Source organism: Pongo abelii, chromosome 22 (assembly GCF_028885655.2).
Source record: "Pongo abelii isolate AG06213 chromosome 22, NHGRI_mPonAbe1-v2.0_pri, whole genome shotgun sequence".
NCBI lineage: Eukaryota > Metazoa > Chordata > Mammalia > Primates > Hominidae > Pongo > Pongo abelii.
The window spans coordinates 23,344,073-23,363,005 of record NC_072007.2 but is presented as its reverse complement, the minus strand read 5'-3'; the positions used below and the strand labels follow the sequence as shown (position 1 = coordinate 23,363,005).

At 40.1% G+C, this 18,933-nt stretch overlaps 1 pseudogene; it reads left to right on the top strand.

Annotated features, from left to right (window-relative positions):
* The first annotated feature begins 2,839 nt into the window (after positions 1-2,839).
* On the top strand, positions 2,840-5,814 carry LOC112128538 (sorting nexin-19-like; annotated as a pseudogene).
* The last annotated feature ends 13,119 nt before the right edge of the window (positions 5,815-18,933 follow it).

Sequence of the window (18,933 nt, the reverse complement as noted above, 5' to 3'; positions counted from 1 at the left end):
GCTGGAGTGTAGTGATGTGATCTTGGGTCACTGCAACTTCCAACTCCCTGGTTCAAGTGATTCTCCTGCCTCAGTCTCCCTAGTAGCTGAGATTACAGGCACACGCCACCAGGCCCAGATAATTTTTGTATTTTTATTAGAGACAGGGTTTCACCGTGTTGGTGAGGATGGTCTCAAACTCCCAACCTCAAGCAATCCGCCCGCCTCGACCTCCCAAAGTGGTGGGATTACAGGCGTGAGCCACCTTGCCTGGCCGGCTTAACTCTAAGGAAATGTTTGTCTTTAGGAACATTGTATTTGGTTAATTAAAATTTTAGATTCTGGAGCATCAACTGTTCTCTTACATGAAAATAAAAGCATGAATTGGGAAATAATGGTTTCCCCAATTTTTTTGTGGGGGGAACAAACAACTATCCATGTACATACAGTTTTTGGTTCCCCACATCATTGAGCCAACTTGGCCAAAATAAGTAACCCCTCATTCCTTATCTCAAGAAGGTGGTCTTGCCTTGCTTGGAGACGTTAAAATGAATTCACTGGATGTAGTTACTTTTAAGCATATCGGTTTACTTCATGTCCCATTTTCAACCAGTTACTGTACCTGGAATAATAGAATCAAATTCTGTCATGCACAGGTAAATAAGTAAATTCTGTCATTTAATATCTAAATTATGTATATATATTTACATACCTATATTTTACTTGTAATTCGATGAAAATAGGCTTTTTATGTATGCTGTGTGTAAAATATACTGTCTATATTAATTCTCATGATAGTAAAGAATAGATTGAGTAATGGAATGTATTTGAATTTTACATATATCTTTCATTTAGTAGCAGAAATAAAATCTTAGCACTTGATTTAGTAAATTCCTCCATTTAAAATAAGATGTTACTTTAGCAGAAACAAAATTTATCTTAATGGGATAATTCACTAGTTTACCTCTGATGAGCATCAGCTAGTATTTAATCCATTGTGAAATTACACAGCATCAAAATAAAATATAATAGTTAGTTAAAATACAAAAATTATCTTACTGATTAATTTAGACATCAGAAGTTAGATTATAAAATCAAGGTATTTTTGATGTTTGTTTTGTTTTTAGGATATTAGCATATACTACCAAACGTGAACCATAGTAAAAGCTGTTCAGTAACACTTACCATTCCATTTTCAAATAACCCGAGTTTATGTGTCAGGTTGAAAAGCTTTTAGATGAGTGGTTTATGTTTCTGTATGTATCCAAATATTTGTATATCATGTAGACAGCCCAAGAAAATATGCATGTATGTCAGCTATTGCATAGAATGGTAAAGAATGCATTCTTAAAACAAAGAAGAGAGTAAGATACATTCACTTAATGTTCCAAATATGTCTCTAGTATCTCAAATGTACTATTCACCCATACTTCCAAACATTATATCAGGGCCAGGCACCTCGGCTCATGCGCCTGTAATCTCAGCACTTTGGGAAATTGACGTGGGTGGATCACTTGAGGCCAGGAGTTCCAGGCCAGCCTGGCCAACATGGCAAAAATCTGTCTTGACTAAAAAAAAAAAAAAAAAAAAAAAAACAAAAAACTAGGCATGGTGGCACGCCACTGTAATACCAGTTACTTGGGATGTTGAGGCACCAGAATCATTTGAACCTGGGAGGCAGGGGTTGCAGTGAGCTGAGATCATGCTACTGACTCCAACCTGGGCAACAGAGCAAGACTCTGTCTCAAAAAAACAAAACCAAAAACATTATATCATGGTCTGTGATTAATCTGAATTCAAAACATTTTAACATAAACTAAATGAAAATTATACAAAATTTTGCTTATCTATTTGTTTTGAATTTACCAACAATTCAAGTCTTGCTGAGAATATTTGCACTGTAAATATTTTTGTGATTATTGGTTATATTCAAATTCGCTCTCATTTTCAAAACATGTATAAAATTATTATTAAAATTGTACATAGCTTGAAATAATATGTTGAATGTAATTGTCATGGGATACATTTATGTATAATAATTAAAAGCACATTACAACGCTTGTACCTGATCTTAATATTACTTAACCTTAGAAATAGTGAATAAATGATAGGAATAATATGGGAGACAAAAGACTGTGTGAAAAACCACATATTGTATATCTCTTTTGTTTTTATTCAACTTTTTTTCCCACTGCACTTACAAGTAAATTTGTCATGGACTGTGGTAATTTTTATTGTAATCTTACTGTAGGTACATTCTATTAGCAGATCAAATAAAATACATGATCAAAGTCAAAAATATATGCAAGGAAAATATAGAAAATTTAAGTTATAAAAAGCTACTGTTGGTCGCCGGTGGCCGGCAGGCTGGCAGCCCTAACACAGGCAGGGCTGCGAGTGCAGTCACCCAGGTCTGCAGCAGCAGCAGGCCGAGGCCAGCGGAGATGACCCCGATGAGCCCACTTCAGGTCAGGGCTGAGTGTGGGTGCATGGTCCCCGGCAGCATGTGACCCAGTCCTGGCCAGCTGCTGCCCTGTGCATGTGTAAGTGTCCGTGGGCCCCAGGGCCGGCCAAGAGGCCTTCTGCCTGGGGCAGTATCAAGGCTGCAGAGTTTTCCTCCAAAGCGACACCTCGACTGGAAGAGGCGAGTTCAAGGACTCTGTGAGTGGTGGCCATGGGCAGATGCAGAGCTGCCGCTGTCGCTTTGCAGTGCCTGTAGGACTTAGAGAGCCTGGAGCCTCGGTTCCCTGAACAGCACCCAGATCACCCTGTATCGGGACACAGTTCATTCCCCACTTCCCTAACTCTGGAGTAAAATCTTGAGGCTGTCATCTGGGGAAGCCACCTTGTCTGTTCAGCCATGAAGACAGAAACAGTGCCATCGTTCCAGGAGACTGCAGCTGGATCCAGCTGTCACTTCAATAACCTGTTGAGTAGGTGGAAGGTGATGGCTGTGGGGGTCTTGCTTGCTGGCTCCTGGTCATACACCTTCTGGTCAGCGTGTGGCTGCTGTGCCTTCTGTCTGCATTGCTAGTGGTGCTGGGAGGATGGCTGGGCTCCAGTGTCTCTGGAGTGGCTTCAAGTCCACTGCTCCTGGAAGGCTTCATCCCATTGGCCACCTGTCCTCTATGCCCTGAGGCAGAAAGACAGCTGGAACAGGAGATCAGCTGCACCATGCAGATGTGATTATTTGAGATTTTGTATTATCCTGGTACCGTTCTGTGAGCCAGGAGCCAGACTTTGCGGAGGAAATGGAGGCAGCCATGAAAGAGTTGGTCCAGGAGCTTCAGAGGAGGATGAGCATGATGGACCATCATGCTCTTGCCTAGAGTGTTCTGACTCTCTGTCGTTTTTCACCTGCAGAGCTACATTCAGGCAAAGGAGACCACTACAAGGAAGAATGGTCCAGTTGAGCCTTCCCATCTCTGGGAGGCTTACTGCCGGGCTACTGCCCCACATCCTGCTGTGCACAGCCCCAATGCTGAAGTCACCTACACACGTGGTATTGTGAATTTGTTGCTTCAAGGGCTGGTGCCCAAGTCCCACTTGGAGACTCATACTGGATGCCATGTAGTGGTTGAATTCATCATATGCAGTGTAGTCTTACCACTGATCAGCAGGCTGTCAGATCCTGACTGGATCCACCTTGTCCTCATGGGTATCTTTTCCAAGGCCAGAGATCCAGCACCCTGCCCAGCCAGTGCCCCTGAACAGCCCTCAGTGCCCACATCTCTGCCACTGATTGCTGAGGTACAGCAGCTTCCAGAAGGGAGAGCTCCTTCTCCAGTAGCAGCCCGAGGGTTCCTAAGTAAACAGTGAGCCAGAGATTCCTGTAGGCCCCTCCTCAGAGGTTGAAGGTGGCCACGAATCTGTAGAGGGAGATTTGGGTGGAATGTCTGAAAAAAGAAAAGTAGGAAACAACTCATCTCATTTCCTACAGCCAAATATTCGAGGCCCCTTTTCTTATGTGGAGACTCAGTTGGAGTCTCCACTGTCTGAACTAGGCTGAGAAACCATCATGCTCATGACTCCAGGCCACTTTCTCTCTGACAGGATTCAGGATGCCCTGTGTGCCCTAGAGGGTTCCCAGGCTCTGGAACTCAAAGATAGTGAGGGATCTGAAGGAGCAGAGGCTGAAGAGGGTCCAGGGACAGAAACAGAGACAGGCCTGCCTGTCTCCACACTGAACTTCTGCCCAGAGATCCAGATTGACACAGCAGACAAGGAGCTAGAACAAGGAGATGTTACCACCTCTGTTACAGCTTTGCTGGAGGGGCCGGAAAAGACCTGCTCCTCACGGCCCTCATGCTTAGAGAAGGATCTCACCAATGATGTGAGCTACCTTGATCCTAGTCTGCCACCAGTTCTGCTTTCCTCCTCTCCACCTGGTCCTCTCAGCTCAGCCACCTTCAGCTTTGAGCCCCTAAGCAGTCCAGATGGCCCAGTTGTCATCCAGAACCTTCGTATCATGGGCACCATTACAGCCCGAGAGCACAGTGGCACCAGATTGCACCCATACACACTCTATACTGTGAAGTATGAGACAGCCCTTGATGGTTAAAACAGCAGCAGCCTGCAGCAGCTGGCCTACCACACTGTGAATCACCGCTATTGGGAGTTCTTGAATCTGCAGGCCATCGGGAGAAGAAACCAGATCTATGAAAGTTCATTAAAAACGCGAAGGTTCCTAAAAAGCTCTTTCCAGATCTTCCATTTGGAAACATGGACAGTGACAGAGTAGAAGCCCGTAAGAGCCTCTAGAATAATTCCTGAAGCAACTGTGTGCCATTCCGGAGATCGCTAACAGTGAGGAGGTGCAGGAGTTTCTTGCTGTGAACACAGATGCTCGCATTTCCTTTGTCAAGAAACCATTTATGGTCTCTAGAATAGAGAAGATGGTGGTGAGTGCCATTGTGGACACCTTGAAGACAGCGTTTCCTTGCTCTGAATCCCAGAGCCCCACAGAGGAGCTGAGTGAGGCTGAGACTGAAAGCAAGTCCCATACAGAAGGCAAGAAGGCTGGCAAGTCCAGACTGAGGTTCTCATCCAGTAAAATTTCTCCAGCACTAAGTGTGACTGAAGCACAAGACAAGATTCTTTATTGTCTCCAGGAAGGCAATGTGGAGTCCAAGACCCTATCCATGTCTGGGATGGAATCTTTTATTGAAAAACAGACAAAGTTACTGGAGATGCAGCCAACAGAAGCCCCAATAAAAGATCCTGAACAGCTTGCCAAAGGACATGTGGACAGTTGCTTGTCAGATGCAGCTGTGCCAGCCCAAGATCCCAGCAACAGCGATTCAGGAACAGAGACAGAGTTAATTGACACAGCCCTGAATCTGCTTCTCTTGCTACTAACAGAACAGTGGAAATGGCTGCGTACTGAAAACATGCAGAAGTTTCTTCGTCTTATCTTTGGTACCCTAATTCAAAGGTGGCTAGAGGTGCAGGTAGCTAATTTAACAAGTCCACAGCGCTGGGTGCAGTACCTCTGGCTTCTTCAGGAGTACATCTGGCCTGGTGGAGTTTTACCTAAGTTTCCACAGCCTGTAAGGACCCAGGAGCAGAAACTGCCTGCTGAGAAACAGGCTTCGCAGAGCCTAATGGAGTCCTCCCAGATCTCCTAGTAGAATTTCTTGGGGTGAACAAATGCCAGCTGAGCGTCTAGTCTTGGAGTCACTACAACAACCACTCATCAACAGGCATTTGATTTACTGCCTTGGGGACATTATCCTGGAATTCTTGGATCTCAGTGCTTCTGTTGAGGAGTCCGCTGCTACCACCTCTGCTTCAGGTACCCCAGGCAGCCCTAAGAGGATGGGTGTCTCCTCTTAGCTGGATATTCCCGCATCCATCCCAGGTCAGGGAAATAGAGTTACTCGGCCACCCAGAGACCAGTGAGGAAGCCCGTGCCCTCTGGAAGTAGCCTACAGCTCAGAAGGCCTAGGCTCTCAGTGGCTCAATTTGCTCCCACTTCTGCTCCATTTGTAGCAGGTGACATGGGGTATGCGTCCCAGTTGCATGCACATTTATTTCCATGTCCGTTTTGTGGTGTTGGGACTGTTGTTGGTGAGTAGATTCCGTTTCCTTTGGGAAAAGAAGATGTGAGGTAGAGGAAGAATCCCCTTTTGCTTCTCCTTTTGCCATCCTCCCTGAGATTGTCTGCCAGAACCCTGGCCCCTTGTGCACAGATGTACTTAATCCACCAGCATACAAGCTCTGGATAGAACAGGAAAAAAGTTATGGCCAGATTTCCTTGGAGGAAAAAACCGTCTGAGCTCTCTGTTCCTACCCGGAAACTAAAAATTCATTCCGGGCCATTCTCAAAAACCAGACTCCTGGGTCTTATCTAGTTTCCCAACAGTTCCAGAAGAAGGAGGAGGGAAGAAAATTTTTCAAGGGACTTCTTGCTCATGTGTTGCTATTTCCCAACACATCAGCAGGAAGATGTCTTCAGGCTGCTTCCCTGGAAGGCTACACTTTTCCTTTCCAGAAGACTTCAGAGCTGATTGCAAAAGCTTCTGGTAAATCCACCCCACACTTCACACCCTTTCTTGAAAGGCATTTGCACCACACATTTTTTTATTGGCTCTCGTCCCAACCCCCTGCCCTAGAGCAACTGGGTTTTTGAATTTGTGACTCTGTCATTATCTTCAGCAAATTTGCATGACAACTTGCATATTCAGCCTCAGCTCTTCCCAGGAGAAGGTAAAGCACTTGCCTCCTGTCTTAAGAACGCAAAAAGAGTAGGAATAGCAAGCTGGGGGGATGAAATCTCCCTTCATAAGTCTTTGATGGGGAACTTTTATTGCTCCGAACAGATAAGATTAGCAAACTTACAAGGAATAGCTTCTTATTTCCTGTTCTTTATGGTTATAATTAGCCTTTAAAGAACTCCAGCAAAGGTGTTCTGTCAGGCCACAACATCTATTAGAAAGGCAAAGAAATTAGGAATTGCTGGATGAGAAGGATAAATCAGGAGGAACCGCTGGTAGAAGAGGACGCACACAGTCACAGGGAAGTGGTATGTATTAAATACATGTGAATAGCTGGCAAAAAGGTGTCAGGGATGCTACTCGGAGCCATTTGGCTTCACACTTGCCTGTTAGTGCCTTGCTTTCGCTGAATTACCAGAGCCTACCACTTGGAGGAAGGTCTTGGAGTTAGACTGATGAGAAGGCAATGGGGTGCCAAAAACAGGTGTCAAAGTTCTCTTAGATTCTGAAGTAGGTGGTGAGCACACCATTGGTTTGTGGAAGAAAAAAATGCTACTCTTACTGAATCTCTTGATTATAGTTTATATCAAAATTATTGTAAAACTTTTCTCCATTTGTAAGTAATTACACATATAAAGTATCTCCCTCATTCCATAGATTTCATATTTTTTTCAGAAATGTATATCAAGTATAAAACGTTTTGAATTCTAAATTGCATTTAAAATTATTCATTATTGGTTATATTAATTATAACCAAGTACACTAATGACTACATACTGTAAACTTTCTTTGCCATGTGGCACAAATAGTTAATTTACCTTTTCTTTCTCTGTTTATCTATCTTCTATGTCCTAGACTATTTCAGTTTTCTCACAAGTAGTGGTTATCATTGAACTACCAAAAAGTTACAAGGGCAACCACACTCGAAGAAAAACATGTTAGTAACATATAGTTTAAAGCTTTTTTTATTTATAAAATTATATTCCAAATTGTTAAATTAATTTTATTATGCAGACTTGATGTCTGAAAACTTCTTAAAATAGAGAAGTTCACAATATTAGATACTGTATCTTTCTTCATATAATGACAAAAGACTTCAGTTCTGAAATTTTAGGAAAAGTTTTGCTTTAAGATTAATCAAAACATAAGTTTGCATAAGCAGAGAGCATGTAGGTACAGCTATTCTATGGAAAACTTATTTTGTTGTTAGAGCTGTTAGGAACATCTTTTGAGAATATTCAGGCTATATATGATGATGCAAATTTATTTTCATAATTGCTATAATTGGCAGGGCAAGCAGATGATATGTTTTGTAGCTACCTCGTGGTAAGCACATCTCCAGGAATAAAGAAGGGCCTTAAGAAGAGGGAGGCAGGTGGCACAGTAATCACGTCATGAAGACAGATGCAGTGGCTCCTGAGAAAGAGTCATTATGACAGCTGCATTCTTTGTTTCTATCTCATATGTAATCTAATTTCAAGGAAGTATCAAAGTGTCGGGGTGGAGAGAGGATAAGAATCACTAGCATGAAATCTAAAGAAGTGCAGTCATCCAGTTGCCTGATGTCTTCTGAGGTGGTTCACCCAGATTAACAATACAGATAATTAAATTCAGAGCTGCAGAGAGGGAAAATAAGATGTGGAAATAGGCTTCCTCTGAATATTCTCCTTTTCTTCCAAATGCCGTCCCCATCAGTATACTCAAGGCATCTGATGGCATTGATGAGCAATTGAAAAATCATTTAATTAATCATCAGATTCTTTATCCTTAGTTAAAAATGTAGAGTCACAAAAGTCATGTATCAAAATACGCTCTTTTTTAATAGAGTATGGTCTACTATCCACTGTGTGTTCTCTTAAGCTTTCCAGAGTAGCAAGGTGTCCTTACAGCATAAATTTAGCATAAAATTAGACATGTTCCATTATAAAATAAAATAAAGGCATAATAAGCCAATACTGAGTTCTTTAGTGAATCTAGAAAATTCACTTCAAAATTTTTTCTACAAAATGGATTTATTTTAGTGCATTTATTTGCTTTTGCATTTGCCTCATGGTTCTGCATGGCTAACTTGTTAAAGTGACAAGATACTGTATATTGGGTGGATTTGCAAGCAATGTTTAGTGTTTTCTTCCCTAATGAACCAACATAACCATCATTCTGCTATGAGTCTATGTTATGAAATATATCTATGTCCTGCTATTCTCAGGCTTCATTTTTGCCTCTAAATCCTCCAGGTACTGTTGTTTTTGACAATATAATGGATATTACTTCTTTCTGTGCCTTCAAAATTTCAGTAAGGAAATAAACTGGTTACCAAAAACACGTTTGTTAAAATTGGAATCAAACTTTTTAAAGAAGAGATGTACTTGGTTTTCTTTCCTAAATATTTAAAAATTAATAGGATTTATTAATAGTATAACATGGTTTTAAAAAGTAACAACTTTAGTTTTATTGAATACCTATTTGTATAGTATATTACATTTATTTGTTAATATTAAATTTTAAAAAATTTAAGTATAAATTGTTGTGCATTTTATATGATATTTATACCGTTATTTTACTTTGGGTTCTCTCATTTAAAGTTATAACCAAAGTTACACTGTTATTTTTTGTGCTATGCATTTAATATTTTCATGGATTTCTTTTTTTCTATTTTCAGCTAGTATATATTGCATTATATTTAAAACCACCACAACAGGTAGGAAATGGGAAGTTGTTACTCGATGGCTACAGAGTTACATGTTGTGAGATGGAAAATTTCTGCAGATCTGTTACACAGAAATGTGAATATAGTTAATACGATATCTACACTTAACATGATTAAGATAGTCAATTTTATGTGTATATTTTTGCTATAATTAAAAAATACCATCACAAGTTTGAATGATAAATAGTAACTTATTTTGTATAATATTGAGTGTGTTCACATCAATAAGAAAAGCGTAATATACCAATAAGAAAGAGTTAATTGGACCAGGCATGGTGGCTCACACCTGTAATCCCAGCACTTTGGGAGGCTGGGGCAGGTGGATCAACTGAGGTCAATAGTTCAGGAACAGCCTGGGCAACATGATGAAATCCCATCTCTACTAAAAATACAAAAATTAGCTGGGCACGGTGGCATGTGCCTGTAATCCCAGCTACTCTGGAGGCTGAGGCAGCAGAATCGCTTGAGCCGGAGATGCTCTTTGCAGTGAGCAGAGATTGTGCCATTGCACTCCAGCCTGGGGAACAGAATGAGACTCCATCTCAAATACATACATACATACATACATTTGTCCATTACAATATTTTAGAGATGTGAAAAAATGTTGCATAACTAGTGACTTGAATATCTGTGTTTTTTGTAAGCTCTACTAGTACATTAAGAGTAGTTATTCAAGGAATAAAACAATGAAGAATTAATGCTACTTTTATGTTCACATAGAAAGTATTAGTAGCAGAAAGCGATTTCATCTCAGAGAAAAAGGAAATCTTACATAACATAATAAATAATGCAACCAGGATACAAGAAATTATAACATTATTTTTGTATTTGTCCAAACGTTATTTGAAAATCCTCAGTGCACATACTTTAAGAATTCGGTTTAAGGCCGGGCTTAGTGGCTCACGCCTGTAATCCCAGCACTTTGAGAGACTGAGGTGAGTGGATCACCTGAGGTCAGGATTTCGAGATCAGCCTGGCCAACGTGGCAAAACCCCATCTCTACTAAAAATACAAAAATTAGTTGGGCATGGTGAAATGCGCCTGTATTCCCAGCTACCTCAGAGGCTGAGACAGGAGAATCACTTGAACCTGAGAAGCAGAGGTTGCAGTGAGGCGAGATCATGCCATTGCCTTCCAGCCTGGGTGACAAGAGCAAAACTCGTCTCAAAAAAAAAAAAAAAGGAAAAAAGAATTAGCTTTAATAGAAACATTTTTCTTATATGATAAACCATACACCTGATAAAATTAGACCAGCATCACTGTTATTAGGAAGAATAAATTAGAGAATAAGTACTCACTAATGTTTTGGGTTATATATCCCCTTTTCAAATCTGTTGAAATTTTGCATTATTTCATGAAGAAATATACTGTATGAGTTTATTTGATGTCAGTTATACTTCAAAACTGTTAAAAGTAATTACTATGACTGAAATGATGTGCCTTTTGATCTCTGTAAGAATTACATAGTTTTTGGTGCTGAATCTTTACCAAGCACAAATTCGTTGAAATGTAGCCAGTCAGTTCAAGTAAAATCATTAAACACATTTCTGAACTATGCAAAATAATATTTGCCATATTGTTATGCAAGTTTAACTTGATTTATAAATATTAAGGCATGCCAGGTGCAGTGGCTCACACCTGTAATACCAACATTTTGGGAGGCAGAGGTGGGCGGATAACTTGAGGTCAGGAGTTCGAGACCAGCGTGACCAACATAGTGAAACCCCATCTCTACTAAAAATGTAAAAATTAGCTGGGTGTGGTGATGATTGCCTGTAATCCCAGCTACTCGGGAGGCTGAGGAACAAGAATCACTTGAACCTGGAGGTGAAGGTTGTAGTGAGCCAAGATTTCGCCACTGCACCCCAGCCTGGGCGATAGAGCAAGACTCAGTCTCAAAAAAAGTAAAAACTAAAAATAAATAAATAAATATTAAGGTAAATTAGTTTCTTTTCTACTCTAATGAAATAACGTCTTAGCAACAAATCTTGAATATCTAAGTTCAAACTGATTATCACGGTCTTCCAAGCACATAAGCAAAGAAAAAAAAATAAGTACCTTCCTTTTGCCTCCACCATTGATGGATTTTGAAAAGACACACATTGAGAAAAATGGGTAGAAGATAACCTGTTACACACTTCTAGTAAATGTGAGAACACACAACATCTCTATTTTAAATAGACACAGCTAATTATTGTATATTAGTTTAAGTTTCTCTGTAAAGAGACTTTACTGTAGATCAGACACATAAAGATACAATACTGTGGTTCAGACAAAATAGAAATGTATATTCTCACATACTGCTCTGGAGATATGCAAAAGTCACACAGGCATCAAATTCCAATTTATGCAATCATTAAGTGAAATATATTTGTGGAGTCCTAATTAGGGAAAAGAAGTCAGGCTGCTGGGAGCAAGGGAAAGCGAAAAGAGAAAGCAGATAAGCCACAAGTCTGCCTTTCATCATGGTCCAGGAAACAGTCTTCCTGCACAAATAGCTCACAGTCTTCCTGTGCCCAACTATCACCAGACACCTGCAAGTTAGTTCACTGCAACCTTGGTATTATCAATACACAAAGCTCTCTTCAATACACAGAATGAACACCATCCTAGAAAATTTCTTGAGAGCCTTTGTTTTCTTACAGTGAGCTTCTGGTGACTTGCCCATTGTCTCCCTGGTAACATATTTTTCTACTTTCTCTAATAAATCTGCCTTTCTTTACCTACAACTCTCTTGACAAATTATTTTAACCCCACACCAGCAGCCATCATTCTCCCATGACAAGATTCCTTTCATTTTATTTATCTGCCATCATTTCCAAGAGTATTGTCATTTGTATGCACAAACCTGGTTTGTCACCATGCCTTTGCAACAGGAAGGGGAAGGGGATAGAAGATCAAGTGCATGTTTTAAGGCCAAGATTTAGTAAAGTCGATCATTTCCACTTATATCCCATTGTTACAAACTTTGTCACATAACCATAGCTATTGGTAGTTAACACTGGCCAATGAGTCTTCTAAATGGCTGACTAAATTAGAATAACTTTTATTATTAGCTTTATTAGTAGTAGTTTATTCACTTTTTTTGTTTTTTTTATTTCAATAGGTTTTTGGGGAGCAGGTGGTGTTTCGTTACATAAATAAGTTATTTAGTAGTGATTTCTGAGATTTTGCTGCACCTATTACCCGAGCAGTGTACACTGTACCCAATGGTGTAGCCTTTTATTTCTCACTCCCCTCCCCACTTCCCCCAAGTCCCCAAAGTCCATAATATCATTCTTATGCTTTATGCCTTTGCGTCCTTACAGCTTAGCTGCTATTTATGAGTGAGAGCATACGATGTTTGAATTTCCATTCCTAAATTACTTCACTTAGAATAATGGTATTCAATTCCATGCAGGTTGCTGTGAATGCCATTATTTTTTTCCTTTTGACGGCTAAGTATTATCTCGTGGTGTGTATGTGTGTGTGTGCATGCGTGTGTGTGTCTATGCACCACATTTTCTTTATCCACTCATTGATTGATGGGCATTTAGGCTGGTTCCATATTTTTGCAATTGCAAATTGTGCTGCTATAAACATGAATGTGCAAGTATCTTTTTTGTATAATGCCTTATTTTCCTCTGGGTGGATATCCAGTAGTGGGATTGCCGGATCAAATAGTAGATCTACTTTTAGTTACTTAAGAAAGCTCCACACTGTTTTCCATAGTGGTTGTAATAGTTTACATTCCCACCAGCAGTGTAAAAGTGTTCTCTTTTCACAACATGCATGCCAACATCTATTTTTTTTTATTTTTTAATTATGGCCATTCTTGCAGGAGTAAGGTGGTATCATATTGTGGTTTTGATTTGCATTTCCCTGATCATTAGTAATGCTGAGCATTTTTCCATATGTTTTTTGGCCATTTGTACATTCTTTAAGAATTGCCTATTCATGTCCTTTGCCCACTTTTTGATGGGAGTGTTTGTTTTCTTCTGGCTGATTTGAGTTCTTTGTAAATTCTGGATATTAGTCCTTTGGTGGATGTATAAATGAATTCAGCAAAGTTTCAGGATACAAAATTAATGTACATAAATCAGTAGCTCTGTTGTACACCAGCAGTGACCAAGCTGAGAATCAAATCAAGAACTCAACCTTTTTTACAATAGTTGCCAAATAAAATAAAATACTTAGGAATGTAGCTAACCAGGAAGGTGAAAGATCCCTACAATAAAAACTACAAATCACTGCTGAAAAAAATCATAGATGACACAAACAAATGGAAACACTTCCCATGCTCATGGATGGGTAGAATCAATATGGTGAAAAGAACCATACTTCCAAAAACAATCTACAAACTCTGCGCAGTTCTCATCAAAATACCACCATCATTCATCACAGAAGAGAACCATTGCTATCTTTCATCCCTGAGGCTAACCTACCAAATCTATTCCTGTGGCTCAACGTCCCCAGCCAAGCTGTAAGCAGCTGTTAACATTCTTCTCCCAGGGGAGCAAACCAGAGGTAGTGCCTCACCACCTACTCCTCCCCCTACTTCTTGGGCTGGAGCTTAAGCAGTACCCTGCTGTCTGGGAAAACAGTACCTTGGCCATTCAAGCAGTCATGCTTTATCAGTGACTAAATTGAAGTAGGACCCTGCATTCCGGAGAAATAGTTCTTAGGTGGACTGGAGCAGCCATGTGCCCAGCTCTGAACTGAAGTGGTACATTGCACTCTGGGAAATGAGTGTCCTGGCTGAGTTAAGCAAATGCGTATACTAGGGCTGAGCTGACATAGTACTCTGTGCCCCAGGGAAACAGAACAGTGGCTGAGCTGAGACACCCCATCCTACAGGCTAAACACTGTTTTCCTGGAGCTAGACTCCCACCCTAAAGTCTGTGCTGCCGAGACATCCCTCTCCCTGGGGAGTAGAGTCATTGCTGTACTGTTTCCTACCACCCAACTGGGTCCCAAATGACAGCATCGTTCTGAGGTGCTTGCTGCCACTATTATACCTGGACTCACAGAGTCTGAGACACTGCTGAGCTCCACCATCCCAGGGCCTAGATTCACTACATGGTGCCTTATCTCCTGAAAACAAAGTTGCCACTGAGCCCTATTAGCTCCGGTTCCTGAATTGAAGCCATACCCTGTTCCCTGGGTCCAAACCTCCAGAGCACCCTTTCTTCTCTGGAGGTGGATCAGTCTATGTCCAGCCCCTGGGAATAAAATAACAGTGACAACCTGGACCCCTGGGTCTGAATTGCTAAAAAATGCTTCACAGTTGCAGATCCTGGCTCTATAGGAAACCTACAGCCATCCATCCACAGAAAGGAAACCTGCATGACCAGACCCATGTGCCACAAAGTTCACAAGACCTTGGGCCTAGGACTGTGTTCCCACATTCATGCTGACCTGATGTCTGCACTTGGAACCCAGCACCATCACTTCTTTTACAATAGCTACCAAAAAAATACTTAGGAATATACTTAGGAAAATGAAGTATTCCTTAGTATTAGGAGTATGAAGGCTGTGTCAGACCTGACGCCAAATGGGAAGTCTCAGCTAAGTCTTCCCATTATGGGAGGTAATGAGAACAGGAGGATCCTAAGAATTCTTGATGCATAGGACATTAACCTATTGGCCATCACCACTGCCGCAAACTTCAACAGTCTATGCCACTGAAGTGCTCACAGTTATTACTGACATTGAACGTAGCTGAGTAAGCTGCATGGAGACCACCACTGCACCTACCCAGAAATAGTCACAACACCATTCCCAAATGGCAAACTAAAGCCCAAATGCTGGTTAAAGTCTTCCCTTATGAAAGTTCCTCCTGAAAGTTTGAAGTTATTGTTTCACCAAAGGAACATATATCAACACAGGAATACAAGAAACATTATTTTTTAAAAGCAAGAAAATATGACACCACCACAGGAAAATAACTCTTTAGTAACAGACACCAATGAAAAGGAAATCAACAAATCACTGTAAAATGAATTCAAAATAATCTTAAGGAAACTTAATGAATGACAAGAAAATACAAGTAGACAATACAATGAAATCAGGAAAATTGATTATATGAACATAATTTTCAACTAAGAGATAGAAATAGTAAAGAAGAATCAAACAGAAATCCTGCAGTTGAATAGTTGAATGAATGAAATTAAGAATACAATAGAGAGCTTCCCCAGAAGACTTGATAAAGTAGAAAAAAGAATCTCTGGCCAGGTGCAGTGACTCATGCTTGTAATCCCAGCACTTTGGGAGGCCAAGGCGGGCAGATTGCCTGAGGTCAGGAGTTTTTCTCATAGGGTTTTTATAGACCAAAAAATGAAGAAAGCCTATGAGACCAGTCTAGCCAACCTGGTGAAACCTCGTCTCCACTAAAAATACAAAAAAAAATTAGCTGGGCATCGTGGCATGCACCTGTAATTCCAACTACTCGGGAGGCTGAGGCAGGGGAACTGCTTGAACAAGGGAGGTGGAGGTTGCAGTGAGCCAAGATCATGCCACTGCACTCCAGCCTGGGTGACAGAGTGAGACTCCATCTCAAAAAAAAAAAAAAAGTAATCTCTGACTTGAAGATAGGTCATTTATAATACCCAGTTAGAAAAAAAATAGAAATAAGAATGACAAAAAAATGAAGAAAGCCTACAAGACCATACATCTACAACCATCTGATCTTTGACAAACCTGACAAAAACAAGCAATGGGGAAAGGATTCTCTATTTAATAAATGGTGTTGGGAAAACTGGCCATATGCAGAAAACTGAGACTGGACCCCTTCCTTACACCCTATACAAAAATTAACCCAAGATGGATTAAGTGCAAAACACAAAACTATAAAAACCCTATAAGAAAATCTAGGCAATACCATTCAGAACAGGCAAAGATTTCATGATGAAAACATCAAAAGCAATTGCAACGAAAGCAAAAATTGACAAATGGGATCTAATTAAACTGAAGAGCTTCTGCACAGCAAAAGAAACTACCATCAGAATGAACAGGCAACCTACAGAATGGGAGAAGATTTTTGCAATCTGTTCATCTGACAAAAGTCTAATATCCAGAATCTATAAGGAACTTAAATTTTCAAAAAAAAACCATTATAAAGTGGGCAAAGGACAGGAACAGACACTTATCAAAAGAAAACATTTATGTGGCCAACAAACATATGAAAAAAGCTCAACATCACTGATAATTAGAGAAATGCAAATGAAAACCAGAATGAAATACCATCTCACGCCAGTCAGAATGGCAATTATTAAAAAGCCAAGGAACAACAGATGCTGGCAGGGCTGTGGAAAAATAGAAACGCTTTTACACCATTGGTTTGAATGTAGATGAGTTCAGCCATTGTGTAAGACAGTGTGGTGATTCCTCAAAGACCTAGAGCCAGAAATACCATTTAACCCAAAAATCCCATTACTGGGTATATATTCAAAGGAATAGAAATCGTTCTATTATAAAGATACATGCATGCATATGTTCATTGTGGCACTATTTTCTAGAAAATAGAAATCATAGTTCAAAGAGAACACGGGATAATGTCACCCTGTTTTAAGTCCCATCAACCCTGTTTCAACTATTCTTAACAGGAAACAGCAGATCAATAGCTTGACTAGGATTTAAAAATAAAATGTAAGTGTTTTTCTCTTCCTCTTCCTCCCTTGCCGCCGCCGCTTCCTCTCTTTCAAAACTGTCTGTGTGTATGTGTGTGTATGTAGTTCTAATAAAATGGGCTCACATGTTTAACATACATATTAAGAAAGAGCCCCCCCAAATCTGCCTTTATAATCTTGTTTTATTATTTATACACATGACTTAAAAAAGACAACCCGGTGTCCCTTGGCATGTGTTATGCTGCTTTTTAAATTGGTTACTCTGCCACTCCCTGGATATTGTAGGTACTTTATAACAGTGTTCTCAATCCCTCCCTCCTAACTCTTATAGCATCGTTGTCATTCATCTCATTTGTTCCTATGGTATAATCACCTAGTACATTGCTGCTATTATTTTGAACAAATGTTTATTAGGTCAACTAAGAATAAGAAAAATGACATATTTTATCACCTTTCAATTTGAGGAAATTCCTATTTTTAATGTTTGAAGAATAATTTTGTTTAACACGATTCAAGATGGGTGGTATTTTTCTTTCAACACTTCAAATGTTTCACCCCACTCTCTATTCTTGTTTGCATGGTTTCCGATGAGCAGATCAGTGTTAATCATTCTCGTTGTTCCTTTACAGAGAAGGTGCGTTTTCTCTGACTTTTTACAAAATTTCTCTTCGTTTTTGACTTTCTGCAGCTTACGGTGACTTCAATTCTTTAATGCATCTGAAAAAAGTCATTGATTTTCATTTTGTTTAGATATTTCCTTGTTAGGATGGGAGCAATGACTTTCAAGCAGTTTGTGAATTAGATAAAACTCTCTGCCTACATAATTTTTTAAAAAATTATTTGTTAGAAATTAGTGAATGTTAATATGGAGCAACAATGCTATAGTAAATAACATTACCATTACTTCATTAAGACTTTCCTATTAGCCTAGTAATTTGACATACCCTGAACACTTACATATTATTTTTTAATGTTTAGGTCTCTTCTATATCAAGAAGTGTAAGTAATTTTAAAATTACATTTTTGCTTTATGGAAATCTACTGTTATGAAACCTTACATTTACTCATGTTGTGGCTTTATTAAGGTAGGAAAGAGAATAATTTGACAAATGTGCTGATTCTCTGCCCTGACCTTACTTCTCAGTATCACTGAGCTGTTCGATGGCCCTGAACCAGGTTCCACAGTGCTGCTTGGGCTGGAGGTTATAATTATTTGCAGCCAACTAGGGCAACAGGACCTCCTTGGTTACTTTGAATTCCTGGGGCCAGAGAGAAGACAGGCTGGTGACAGGGCCTGAGCAGGGATGCTGGAGGGGCCCTATGGTGGTGTTGGATGGGGTAGGGGGCAGTGTTCTAGTTTGTGCTTATAGGGGACCCTTTCTTCTCTCCACTCTCATCCAGGACCCATATGCTCTTAGAGCTGCTCCAACAGTCCCTCTTCCAGGAAGGCTTTCTTGATTACATGTCATTATACATTTGTCCAAACTAGTAGAAAATGTAACACCAACCATGAACCCTAATATGTACTATGGACTGTGGATAATGATGGGTCAATCCAGGGTCATTGATTGTAACAGTGTCCCACTCTGGTGGGGGATGTTGATAGTTGGGGAGGCTGTGTGGGTGGGGACAGGGGGCATGAGAGAACTGTCTAGACTCTCCACTCAATTCTCGATTCTCCTGTGAACCTAAAACAGCTCTAAAAAAAAAGTATATTTAAAAAATTCTATGACTATCACATGGCCGACTTTGCTCAAGAGCCCTATGGGTTTGGGCCCCTTCAGAGTTAAACTCCTGTTTGTCAGCAAAGACTCCTCGCCGTGAGTTTACGATCTGCAGTGCATCCTAGCTCAAGGTCAGCCTTATTATTTCATCTCTACATTTTCAAATCACACAGTGGTGATTTTTTAAATCTATTTCTAAG